Raw genomic sequence first — 12,493 nt, forward strand, 5'->3', positions numbered from 1 at the left:
AATCTACCACAATCCGAGCTGAAGTTTCGGGTGGCGCTTGCACGGAGGTGGATGGTGGAAATTTCAACGTTTCTCGCGTTCGCTCGTTTCGTCCTCCAGAGGAAGTGATCCTGGAACTCCAGAAGGGAAATGACCCTCCTCCATCATATGAAGAAGTTGTGAGACAAACTGATGAAACTTGATGTGACTGCACCACCTCGAGAAACAATAAAGTCACCAGAACAAGGCAATGCAGTCCTTATTAGAGTCTGGACCAAGTTTAACTTCCTTTTATTTGTAACCCCATCTCCTCGTGATTTCTCCCCTTTTTAGGGAGTGGAGGAAATTTAACTTAACTTTCCTATGATTTATAACCCTTCCTCTAGATTTCTAACCCTGGTGTAATGAATAATGATACGCCAGGGCTATGAAAAGCGTTGTAACGAATCAAGCCGTCTCAATTTCCCCTGTGGCAAGGTATGCGGAATAAAAATATAAATTTAGTGTGGTGAGATTCGAACTCACGATAAAAACGTATCCACAACCTTGACAAACATTTTATTTCCATTGCTAAAATCAATTATTTAAAGTTTATTACTTACGTAATGTGAAAATCTAAAAGCACCATCAAGGTTTAACGCTACATGACAGAAGCATTTCATTTTTTGTGTTTATTACCTGAATTCCAATGTACACTACTGTGCTATTTAAGTTCAATCAAAAATTTGTTTCTTCGATGGTTTAAATTTGAAATACTGGGTTTGGAGGTCAACGCAATTTCGTTTGTTTTTATCTAGCTTACTTTTGTGCCAATATAGTCATCCCTTTTTTAAATGCCAAATCGCGTTTGTTACATTGTTGTATTAACCCTTTATTTATTGCAAACAAAATATTCTTCTTCTTAGTGGTTTTTAACCCCCTTTTCTTCCGTTTATCCCGTTCGAAGTCAACATTGCTTTAAACCAGAATCTAAAAAAATGTACACCCTCCCTAAGCATGTTTTACCCTTCAATTTACCTGATGGGAGTAAAATGCTTAGGACTCACTGATGTAAACGGGGTCGTTAAACAATACGTGTTTGCTGGTAAAGGATTACCGAATTAGTCTGTTTAAATCCAAACTTCTCGACTTTTAAACATTGCCATGTTTCCCAATATTTGTTTTTTGACAAATTGATTCCCGTCCACAAACCCAAAGTATTGAGTTCGGACGAACCTTTGTTACTTTCGATACTTTGTTACTGATGATTTTAACATTTTTTTTAACTTTTGTTACTGAAGATGTCTAACAGTTTTGTACGATTTTGTGAAATACATATGCAACTTTGAATTTGTGTTTTACGAAAAAAACTTTTTACCACAAACTGCACGCAACACATATTGTTGTTGACATTTAATTTATTTCAACAACTACAATAAATTCTTTTCAAAAAAAAAAAAATTATTCAGAACTTTGAAAATAAAAACTCTGGTGTAAAAAAATAATAAAGTCCGTAAAAATAAATAAGAAATTCTCTATCAATTCAATAAAGAAGGATCAATTAATATCAAAGTGAAAAACAGATGAAAAACATAAAACAAACTATTTCTATCGGTACGTCGTTGAAATGGCCTTGAAGTTGTCCATTAAAACACACACACTCGTTCTCGTTTGGTTTCTTCGATAACTTGGAACGCTTTCTTCGGTTTTCCGACCACTGAACCTGAACTTCCGGAGGCAAACTGCCGGACATCGACCTTCCCCTCATCGGACGTGTGCGGCAGTGGTTTCACGCACGGGGAACTCCCTAACATATCGCTTCGATCGAGAAGTTGTTGAAGCTCAGAATCGCTGATTATGTTTCCGCTAACATCGGGTTTGCTGGAAACAAAAGTCAGATTTGCGACTTCTATTGTCTTTTGAACAGCTACTAAAGAGCAAACATTTTCATAAAGCCGAGTAAAGACATTTTTATCTCCATATTTTTTTATGGCCATAATAACCAACGTTTTATCGCAACTAACGTTTAACGTTGCGCAGCTACTTCCAAAATGGTGATTGTTCAGTGCCATGAAAGGTGGATATAGTCACTTACCATTGTGCTTGATTGCTTTCCAGCAGATGTAGAAGTTGAGTTGGGTTGATGCTTTTCAAGTTGTGGAGTTCCTGACTTAATTCTCCTTTGAACTTGTTCTGAACAGAAAACGTAAATTCGTGAGGTCAGATGGAATTTTAGGGGTCAACGAGAGGGCAACTATCTTAAAGTGCCTTCTTACTGTACTAACTGATGTTTAGGGATGGATTTTACAAGTTCTAAGCTTGGAAAATAATCAAAATATATGGTACAAGTAGGATAATTGCATAAGCCAAGCCTATTATCTTTAGCGCAAAAAACTGGTTTGTCGTATAGTTCGATTGATTGCATTAAAAAGCTTGGCTAATTGGATATTATATTTACTCCATTGTATCTTTGTATGCTGCATGTTGAGATGTTAAAAAAGAATGTAACCTTCTCTTGATTATAAGCAGCATGTTGTGATGTTAAGATATTATTGTAGGTACGCTAATTGTATCCAATTAATCACAAAGCATACAATACGGTAAAAAGACTTTTAAAGCTCCTGCTGCTTTTGAATGAGCAAATACAATATGCAGTTAGCCAGATTCGTCCATATGAACTTGTGTATCAGATAGAAACATAAAAACAACCTTATAAATCTTACTTCATGTATAATCATCTTCTCAAGCATTCTCTTCCTTGCAGCTCTTTCCATGATCTGCTGATCAATTGTGGAAGCCGTCACTAATCTGTAAACCACGACAGGTTTCTCCTGTCCGATGCGATGACACCGATCTTGTGCTTGGATGTCATTCTGCGGGTTCTGAAACCCAATACAGTACAACTATTGTAAATGCTGTCAATTGTTTTCCGCAGTATGTCGGGTTCAGTTTTAAAACAGTTGAAATAGGCAAGTAATGCCCAAGTTTTTTCTACTCATGCACCCTTTAAGAATTTCGTAAAGTTATAGAGAATATAACACTGAATTAGACTAAAAGCAGGCTCACAAGGACAACAAAAACCCTTTTTTACTTCGTTGTGCAGTATTCGAATGATTTTTGCTTTGGCTTGATGACGTACAAATATAATCTAGTTTGCCTTCACTCAAAAGTATCAAAAAATTCGAATAGAGCCATGCAGGTATTCATGAAGTATTAGAATGCAGAAAGCATGTACTCGACCCCATGCCTGGTCCATATAACTTCTTACCCAGTCTGAGTCATATATAATAACAGTGTCTGCTCCTGTCAAGTTGATTCCGATCCCTCCTGCTCTGGTGGAGAGGAGGAAGATAAAGATCGTCGGGTCACTGTTAAACTTGTCAATCTGGAAGAAAAAACATCATTTTGTTAAGAATCAAGAAGCTAGAATCCAATGGCATAGTTATCATTGGCCTTTGTAACATCAGACCAGAGATAAACAACACATTTGTAGCAGGTTATTTTGCTTCATGCAGCCGAGTCTCTGCCTCTTACTTTGCTATGTTTGTTTATACATGTTGCAAAGCACAACCTTAGAACTTTAAATGAAATGAAATACAACTCACATATTCCACACGATCCTGGCATTTTGTTTTTCCATCAAATCGCACAAACTTGAACTGACGAAGTTCACAATAATCTTCAATTATGTCAAGCATGGTTGTCATCTGACTAAACAATAACACCTACAACAAAATTCATAGTTTAATAACACAAGCATATGATGATATTAAAGTCACTGAGGAGTTCTGATTGTAAAAAAATGAGGCATTTACCAATTTTATACTGGAACCTTAGCTCTGTTATCATAGTACGCCAGGCCTATTAAAGGCATGATACCAAACCAAACCGGTCTCCCATGCATTCCCATAATTCTGTCCCATAAGGCACAGATTAGAAAAATCTAGCCCGGGGTGAGATTCGAAGCCACGACAGGAGTCTTTCCGGGAGTCGCGCTCTACTAACTGAGCTACACAGGCTCAGTGGTGAAGCCACTGAAAGTCCAATCACAAGCACTGTCACCTGCCTTGTATGCTGCACATGTCACAAAGTGTCAAAACCCCATAAAACAATGGCCATTAGTGCCAAGTACTTGGGTGCCAGTGCAGTGCAGATCAATCCGTAAGTTTACAGAGAAACAATGTTACCTTGTGTCCCCTCAGTTTCAATTGTGGCAACATCTTGTCCAGCAACATCATTTTACCACAACTTGTTACTAGTTCATCATCAATCTACAAAACAAACGATTCCGGTTAAGCTCGAACTATATTTTGCAAAGCTGTTTCAACAATGTTCAAATAACGATAGGCTACAGTTTGGGATTCAGTATGCAATAAAAAGGAATTCCAATTAACTAGACAAATATGTATCTGGGCATCACAGCATGATTCTATCATTGTTTGCATTTGTTGTTAGCTTCACCTTTAAATCCATTGTATTAGCATCATAAGGGTGATGAAGCAGATAAGGATGATTACAACATTTTCTCAATAACATCATCATATTGCTCAGTGTAACATTTACAGCAAAATCTTCCACATTCAACCCATACTTCTGCTTCAAACAACCTGAAATCGAATTGTGTGACAATTTCAGTTGGTTACTTTATCTATTAAATAAGGCAGTTTGATTTCAAAAAAGTACTGTAGTTGGAGAGATTGTACATCGTAAATACATGTCATTGTATATCTTTCAATAATTGCTGTTGTCATCAAAATTGCAATAGCAATATATTTTTAATCTAGTAGCAGCTAGTGGTCCGAAGTTGAGTGATTATTAATAATTTCGATCTTACTTCTGGTGTTTCTTGTTGTTTTTTCTTCCTGGGAGTTGGAAGCAATAAGATCTGGATCTGCTACTCCAGGCGTTACATCATAATACTAAAAACAACAACAAAATTCATTGCACTAGCCTTTAAATAAAAGTTGACTTAACTGTGCAGAAACAAGTATGTCTGTTTTTAAAAATACACTGTGGCTGTAAAATACATTAATAAAACAGTGGTTTTTTTGTAATTTAGACATATGCAAATGTTCTGACTTTAAGAGTAAAATTTCTCACTGCTGAAAAATGTGTTCGATCTTTCTACCTCTTGATCTTTGATGAGTTGAATGATCGATTTATCCACAACAGCTCTGTAATATTGATCTTGCAATGGAGCAAGCGGAGCCATCACCAGCATTTCACGCTTGGGTGGGATCTTTATGTCAACGTCAGCTTTTATACGTCGCAGTAGAAATGGTGTAAGTACCTAATATGCAACACATTGTCATAAATCCAAGTACCCTGTTTCCAATTTGAAAGATAGATTTGTGCAAACAGATTATTTGAACAATATTACCGACCTGCCTTTTACTTATAGATTACCATAGAAAAACACCAAGAAAAAAAAATATACAGTTAACCTCCGTTAAGATGTTTTCGGTTAATCCGAATAATCTTCACCTAATTCGAAAAAAAACTTGAGGTACAAATGATTCGTAATGTGGTACAGCCTGAACTAATCGACATTTGTTAATCTAGATCTGGGCAAACATTTTGGTTCAAACGGGTCTGGATATTCAAGGTTTACAGTAACTTTTTTTGACAAATTGGTTGAACATAAGTTTTAAGTTAAGTAGTCTCCAGTGATTTTTGTTCTGTTAACAACTAAAAAAAGATTTGATTATAATCACCTGATGAAGCATGGACAAAATTTTGTCATCATTTTTCAGCAAATCCATATCAAACCAGCTTTGAAACCTAAATTAAAATCCAGTTTAAAAGTTGAACACAAGCAAAATTGCTGATCAAGCTGGAATAAATGTAACTTACGATTTGACGTCGTCAAATACTTCCGGGAACAAAAAGTTTAAAAGAGACCACAATTCTGTCAAGTTGTTTTGAAGTGGAGTCCCAGTTAGCATAACTTTGCCTTTCGTCTGTAAACACCAACGAGTATAAAATATTTACCCCTATTTGTTAAATTAAACAAAATATTTTCACTTCTTTAGTACTTAACTTGATATACTTACAGAAATAACTTTAATATCTTTTAATGTTTTGCAGTTGAGGTTCTTCACTCTGTGACCTTCGTCCAATACCAGATATGACCAGCGGTAAGTCTAAATTATAGAAGTTGTGTAAGTTAATCATGTAGAGGTGTCACCAAACTATGTCATATGCGCCATTTTATCCGGCCCCCAAAGGTACTTAAATTTGTTTAGTAAAATGTTACCTGTAACCACTGAGATTTATTCCATCTGGATTGAAGTTCAACTTACCCGCAAAACAGGTAGATCTCTCATTAAAATCTCATATGAGGTGATCACCACAAGTTGAGTTTGGATTTTTGTTTGCTCGATTAAACACTCAACCAAGTGAACTCTCTCCAATGCACTTCCATAGTACAGTAGGACAGACACCTTTAAATAAAAAACTTGAGTTACTGGATTTTAAGGGTTTTTACTTAATACAAGCTGCTTAAACAACTGTTTCATGGAAAGTGGCTGCAATAAACATATATTTTTATAGTATAGTGTTTTTTTACATTTGATCCACTTTTAACCAACAACTTTGGGTTTAAATCCTTATAAAACCACATACTAAAAGTAAAATCATGGAGTACATAAAAAATATGTATTGAAAGTAACAAACAATTTGGATCTATATCCTTATGAAATACCACTCAACACACATATTGGGAAAGAAGCTTGTGTTTTTGAGATGTTCTAAAAATAAAATATCTTACACATTCCCAACAAAAAAGGGCGTAACAGAATGTTTAAATACAAGCTTTCACCTGTGGAGCAAATCTTTTGAACTCTGAGAGCCAGTTATTGATGGTTGTAGTCGGGGCACAAACTAAAAATGGTCCGTTCACTTTCATCTGTATGAGTTTGCAGATCAATGCAATACACTGTATTGTTTTGCCCAGACCCATTTCGTCAGCAAGAATGCCACTTTCGCCATTTTCATACAAAATCTAAACACACAGAACAGAGGCTAAAGTTATAACATTTTACTTTGGGCCTAACAGTTCAATTAAGTTGATTGAAAAAATAACAGACTTTGGGTAAAACAGTGGTTACCAACCCAAGCAGTTTGCTAATGCAAGAATTTTAAAAGATCATTATGCTTAAATCTAAATAGAATTATTGTATGTAGGGTTCTACAGACAGGTATTTTCAAAAACAGCCATAATCTATAAAACGGTTCGAAACCAACTAAAATGTTTTTGGAATGCCTTTTTACAGCATATTTACTTTAGTGCAGTTATTGAATATAGATGGGTACTAGTTTGCAGTTTTAAATTATCTATCGTTTGCTACTGGCCTGAGTTAGCCCCAAAACTGAGTTTTCTTATGGTGTGTAATATCAACTAGGGTTTATTTTGCATTTCTAGCAAATACCTTGAGCCACTGATATCCAACTATTTGATATTCCCTCAGGATTCCACCAATCAGCAACTTGGGTTGAGATGGATCTACAAGTTCTCCTTGGATATATCTAAAAAGAATCAAAATCTCTTTACAGAAGAATCGTTGTGTTACATTGACAGAACATACACTTGTCCTAAATGGTAATGACCTTTACATTGTATATTATGGTTTAATGCAAATCCTGTTTTATTGTATAAGCTGCCAACCTAAATGATTGCATAATAAAATTTTAAAGGTTTTAAAATAAATTTATTTAACCTGTTTCCATTCAGATTAGTGACCAGATTCTGATAAGACCTCACATTGGGTTGATGGAATCTCTTCTCCAGTAAAGCCTCAACATTAATTTCTGAACCGAGTTCACCTTCCTGTACATAAAACATTAGTTTTCAACATGTGGTATACCAGAGCTTTTTTGGTGGTACATGAGTGGGTTTCTGTCATTCTCAATTAAAGTCAGACCAAGAATTGCAACTAAACTTGACCGAACTGATCAGCCCTGGTTTTAGACAAAACTCAGGTCTTAGGTGTCTTTTGGAATTGCTAACCTTGCCGGTTTTAAAAATATGCTAGCCTAGACAAACGAATTGGCTTATCTCTTTCCCATTCTACCCATTTAAATAGGGTTTAGGTGGTACTTGATGATGATAAAAGTTGTCAGGTGGTACGCGATAAAAACATAAGGTTGAAAACCACTGGTCTAAAACTTTGTTGTTTCATATTGCAGCATATTTGCAAAAAAATTGTCAAAACAACCTCTTCATTAACTTGCTCCTCATTGGATTTTTCTGTTGTTTTTTCTTCGAGTGTTTTGGAACACTCTTTCTCTGGAACTTCATATTCATCTGCAATTAAACAATAAGTTGTAAGGAAAACAATAGACTTTGACCACAAAAAGTGTATCCAACCATCTGATTTCTTCATTATTTTCTGCTTCATCCTCTGTGAAGGCTTTACCTTTTTCACTCGTTTTTCCTTAAAACACAAAGTCAACTAAATAATATATGTTGGGTTGTCATACAAGCATACATTGGACATGTTTGGAATAAATACAGGCAAGAATTTCTTGTGAAAGTCGTTTGTTTAAAAATTCGACGGTCTTTTTTTTTAAGCTACCTTGGATTTTAAAACAGTAAGGACCTCTGTGTTAAATTCTACAAACGGCAGACCAGTTTTGTAATATACACATTTTTACCTGTTACGAATTTTGAAAGTCAATTTTACAAGATAAGTGCTGACTGACCTGACTAGCGTCTGATTCTTCATCACTTGACTCAACTTCCTGATACGAAATCTTACTCCTAACACGAGATGACCTTCTAGTAGGTTCAGCAGGTATCTCTATCTCAACTCCATCACTACTGCTAGTTTCCATGTTGCAGTCATCCATCATTCTCAGTGGGAGAGGTAACTGTCGGGGTGATTTTCACCGGAGGCTGGGAGACTTGCAATGATTTATTTGAAGCGGTTCTTTCACCACATCAGATTCTACTTCAGTCCTCTCTAGTGGATTCGCTTCAGGCTCATAAGTTGTTACTTCTGTAGGTTTAACTGAAGATGTTTCTTCTGCATTTTGCCAATCTCTGTCTTTTGCTTTTTCTGTAAGAAGACTTGCAGAATGGTTTTCTTCTGGGATATTGTTTGTTGGGTTTTCTTTTGAACTTTCTTTATCTTTTTTCATTGAGCTGTGAATAGATTTTTTCTTATGTTTACCTGTTTTTGTGTGTGGTTTAACCTTTGGTGTTTTTAGAATGTTAGTTTTTCGTGTCTTGCATGGTGGTGACATTACTTGCTTTGATTTAGTTGTAAGTTCAAGTTTTTCTTTTTCTCGTTTTTCAGCCTCAAGTCGGGAAGCTACCTCTTTTGCTTCAGCGAACAACTTTTCATTGACGGTTTTTGTTGCTAGTATTGTCTTTTCCAAAGCGTTTTTAATATTTTGCAATCCTGTTTGACCCTTCATTTTTTCTGGACAGCCTCTGCAATGACGAATATATAGGATGTTTTTCAAAAAAGAAACAAAATAATGAATGAAAAAATACCTGTGCATGTTTTCTTGAACAATTTCATTTGTAGTTATAGAAGATGGACCCTGAAATTTTTAAGCTCATAAACTTTCCAAAATAGTTATAATGCTAATTACCATTTTAAAGAAAATTTAAGCAATAAGTCCAATTAAATTAGACACAAATATCTTACTGTTGGTTTCACTTGGCTAACTTCTGTTGACGAAACATCCACACAGCTTCTTCGAGTACTGATGTGCCTTGTTCCTAAATTTAATGGTAATTGTTTAATGTTTTTTGCACATCAGTAATTTAAAACAAAATTTACCAAAGAGTGATAAAGCGATTTTGTTTGCTTTTCTCTTTCTCTTAATATTTTCAATCTTTGTAATGTTTTCAAAGTTGATTTGGCCTTCTTCATTTTCATTAGCCTTTTTTTGATTGTCCCTGAAATCATTTTAAAAACACAAAACCTAAAATGGTTCCTCATTCAATATTATGTCCAGATCCAAAGGTTAATTGCATACAAGTTAATGACATATTTTGTTTAAATGCATGGGGGGGGGGGGGACTACTGATTTAACAGTGTTGGTTATTTGCACAAAAAAACACTTGAAAAATTAGAAGTACGATTAACCAAGTTTATCTGTTCAACAACAGTTACCTTACTGTTTTCTTGTTACTCGTGTTTTCGGCTTGTGGAAAAGCAGAGGTCTAAAACGCAAAACCTTTTGTTAGTTGATAATTTGTCATACAGAAGGCAGATCATACAAAAGTTCCAACCTGTGGGTTTTCACATTTGACCAAGTTTTTACATGAATCCGACGCACTTTGTTTAACCTGCTTGCGCTTTGCTGTAAAACAATAATTCTTTAATATATATTTCACTACCATTTTTTAACTAATGTATGTTTACCAGGTGTTAAAGGTCTGTGTGCTTTGAGCTGTGTTTTGTTTCTACTTCTTAGTGATTCCCTAGCCTCATCTCGACCAGTACACACATCAAGATGTTTGTTAATTGACTTTAAACTGTACTTGCGATCACAAATAGGACAGCACACTAAAAATAGTGGTTAAGCATGTGACAAAACTTGTTTGAAACAGCAAAATTTGTTTAACTTACCTTTCTCACTGCATGTCTTGCTATTTAAGTCATTATCCTGAGAACTATGATAATTTCCTGCTGACATAATGGAAACAGGATAACTGCCTTCTGAGTCACGTTTTTCGCTTTTCACGCTAATCTGTAAACCCACATTTGTCTCATTGTCTTCCAATGGAAAGCTATTATTCTCATCAACAGCTTCTTCTCTCGCTTTTGTTTCATCATGAATTACATTATCAGGAGTTGAATCAGGACTGGATTCGACATTTTCATTGTAAGGTGATAATGTCATTGTGACATCAGTAACTGATTCAGGTTTCATTTGATTGTCAAAATTGTTTAAGGGTGGTTTACAATCTTCTGAATTGGTTATAACACCTCTGCGTTTTGAAAGGTTTCTTCTATAATCCTCTTCGCTTACCACTTGGTCTTGTTGTTCAGTGATGTAGTTTGCCTCCTGAAACTCGTTACCATCATTGCTGACTTCTTCTATTGTGTCAGCAGATTTTATCGAAGAAACTATATCAGAACCACTTGAAAAGTGTTCTATTTTTACATTTTCTACAGGTTCTAACAAATTGTTCATTAGCCCTGTTTCACTGTCGGCAGTAAAATTAAGATTGTCAGTGATAGTTGTGTTTTTTGGATCATCATTATCTGTGACATTCATTTCAACCACTTTCGAAGCCAAATTCCGCACCACAGACATTACAACAGTTTCTGTATTATCGACAAGAGGTACTGATTTGTGATGTTTCGTCTAAAAAACAAGAAACATAAATAATATACAAGTAGCACAAACACAAAGCTGTGAAGTTTATGGAGCTCCTTTGGCAATTGCACTTTTATTTTGATGTTTGAATGTCCTATACAGGTTACCTTCATTAGGGTAAATAACACTGAATGCGCGTAGAACAGTGCACAATAAACAAAGGAAAAAAGAATTAAACGCAAGCCGTGCTGTCAAAAACATCGGAATAAAACTACAATTGCCAGAAGAGCTCTATGAACTTGATATTATGCCTGGCAGCAACAGCTGTGAAGCCTTGTTGTATAGACAATAGATAGTAATTATCCAAGTACCAAGAAATCACCTTCTTGTGCTTCTTATTTGATGATGGTGTCTTGAATCGTTTTTTCTGCTTCTCCTCAATTATAGTTAGCAGTGAGCTTGCGTAAAAGTTGCTTCGTGTAAGTAAGTTCCATAAGTGCATAAATCGGTCCAAGTAAGCTGATTGCCCAACTTGTCTCTACCAAAAACACGATGAACATTTACAGACACTGCCATTGGACTGCACAGAATATCTTTATACAGTTACAAATTACACAATACAATTTCGTGCTAATATGTATATTAGTGTCAATTGATCTCAAGTGAAAGCATATATTTTAAGAAGGCATGTAACATTGATGCTTATTATGGTAATGGAAACGCTTAAATTGTTTCATCACTATAGTATACGCTTTATGCCACTTTACCGGTAACTTTCTATTAAGTAACTTTGCCCAAAATGTAATTTAAACTCGGACAGCCTAGGGACGTTGTCCCGTTATTTACCTGTTTTTGTGCTTTCCATTCAATCCACTCCATATCGCTGTCCATCGTTACTCTATTAATGTTTAAATTGTAGAAGTACTTTCAAAAACGTCGTAAGCTCGCGAAGCAACTCAACCACTAATTTGTTTTGCCGCCTTTTTGCTGCGTCACGTGCGTAAACATCTGACGTAATATTCACATCGATTCAGTTTCTGTCAATTGAAGCCAGTTGTTATTCGCTTGAAAAACGTCTTTCAAAGGGTAAAGCCGGTAAAGCTTGCAATTATATTTGATGTGCTGTATTATGTGTGATTGTGGATACGAATGTATTATGGCTCGTGGAGATTTGAGCAGTTTCAAGTTTCGTATTTTCAACACTTTTGTCCGTGTGTGAAAAATGCTGTTTTAAGTTGTCACTTTTGAAACTTGT

At 35.5% G+C, this 12,493-nt stretch overlaps 1 pseudogene across 1 annotated transcript; it reads right to left on the reverse strand.

The window, feature by feature from the left end:
• Positions 1 to 1,409: 1,409 nt before the first annotated feature.
• On the reverse strand, positions 1,410 to 12,238 carry LOC145238043 (uncharacterized; annotated as a pseudogene). The gene is made up of 28 exons (XR_013862070.1): positions 12,085 to 12,238; positions 11,621 to 11,776; positions 10,545 to 11,286; positions 10,338 to 10,481; positions 10,205 to 10,275; positions 10,086 to 10,135; positions 9,750 to 9,868; positions 9,615 to 9,688; positions 9,458 to 9,507; positions 8,662 to 9,394; positions 8,327 to 8,393; positions 8,175 to 8,263; positions 7,677 to 7,786; positions 7,389 to 7,485; positions 6,779 to 6,961; positions 6,261 to 6,401; positions 6,012 to 6,101; positions 5,812 to 5,918; positions 5,673 to 5,739; positions 5,087 to 5,248; positions 4,793 to 4,877; positions 4,420 to 4,565; positions 4,146 to 4,229; positions 3,564 to 3,683; positions 3,227 to 3,343; positions 2,682 to 2,840; positions 2,054 to 2,151; positions 1,410 to 1,839 (listed from the first exon to the last, which is right to left on the reverse strand). The product of XR_013862070.1 is annotated as an uncharacterized LOC145238043 (transcript).
• Between the last annotated feature and the right edge of the window lie 255 nt (positions 12,239 to 12,493).

Source organism: Phallusia mammillata, chromosome 7 (assembly GCF_965637545.1).
Source record: "Phallusia mammillata chromosome 7, kaPhaMamm4.hap1.1, whole genome shotgun sequence".
In the NCBI taxonomy this organism is placed as follows: Eukaryota; Metazoa; Chordata; class Ascidiacea; order Phlebobranchia; family Ascidiidae; genus Phallusia; species Phallusia mammillata.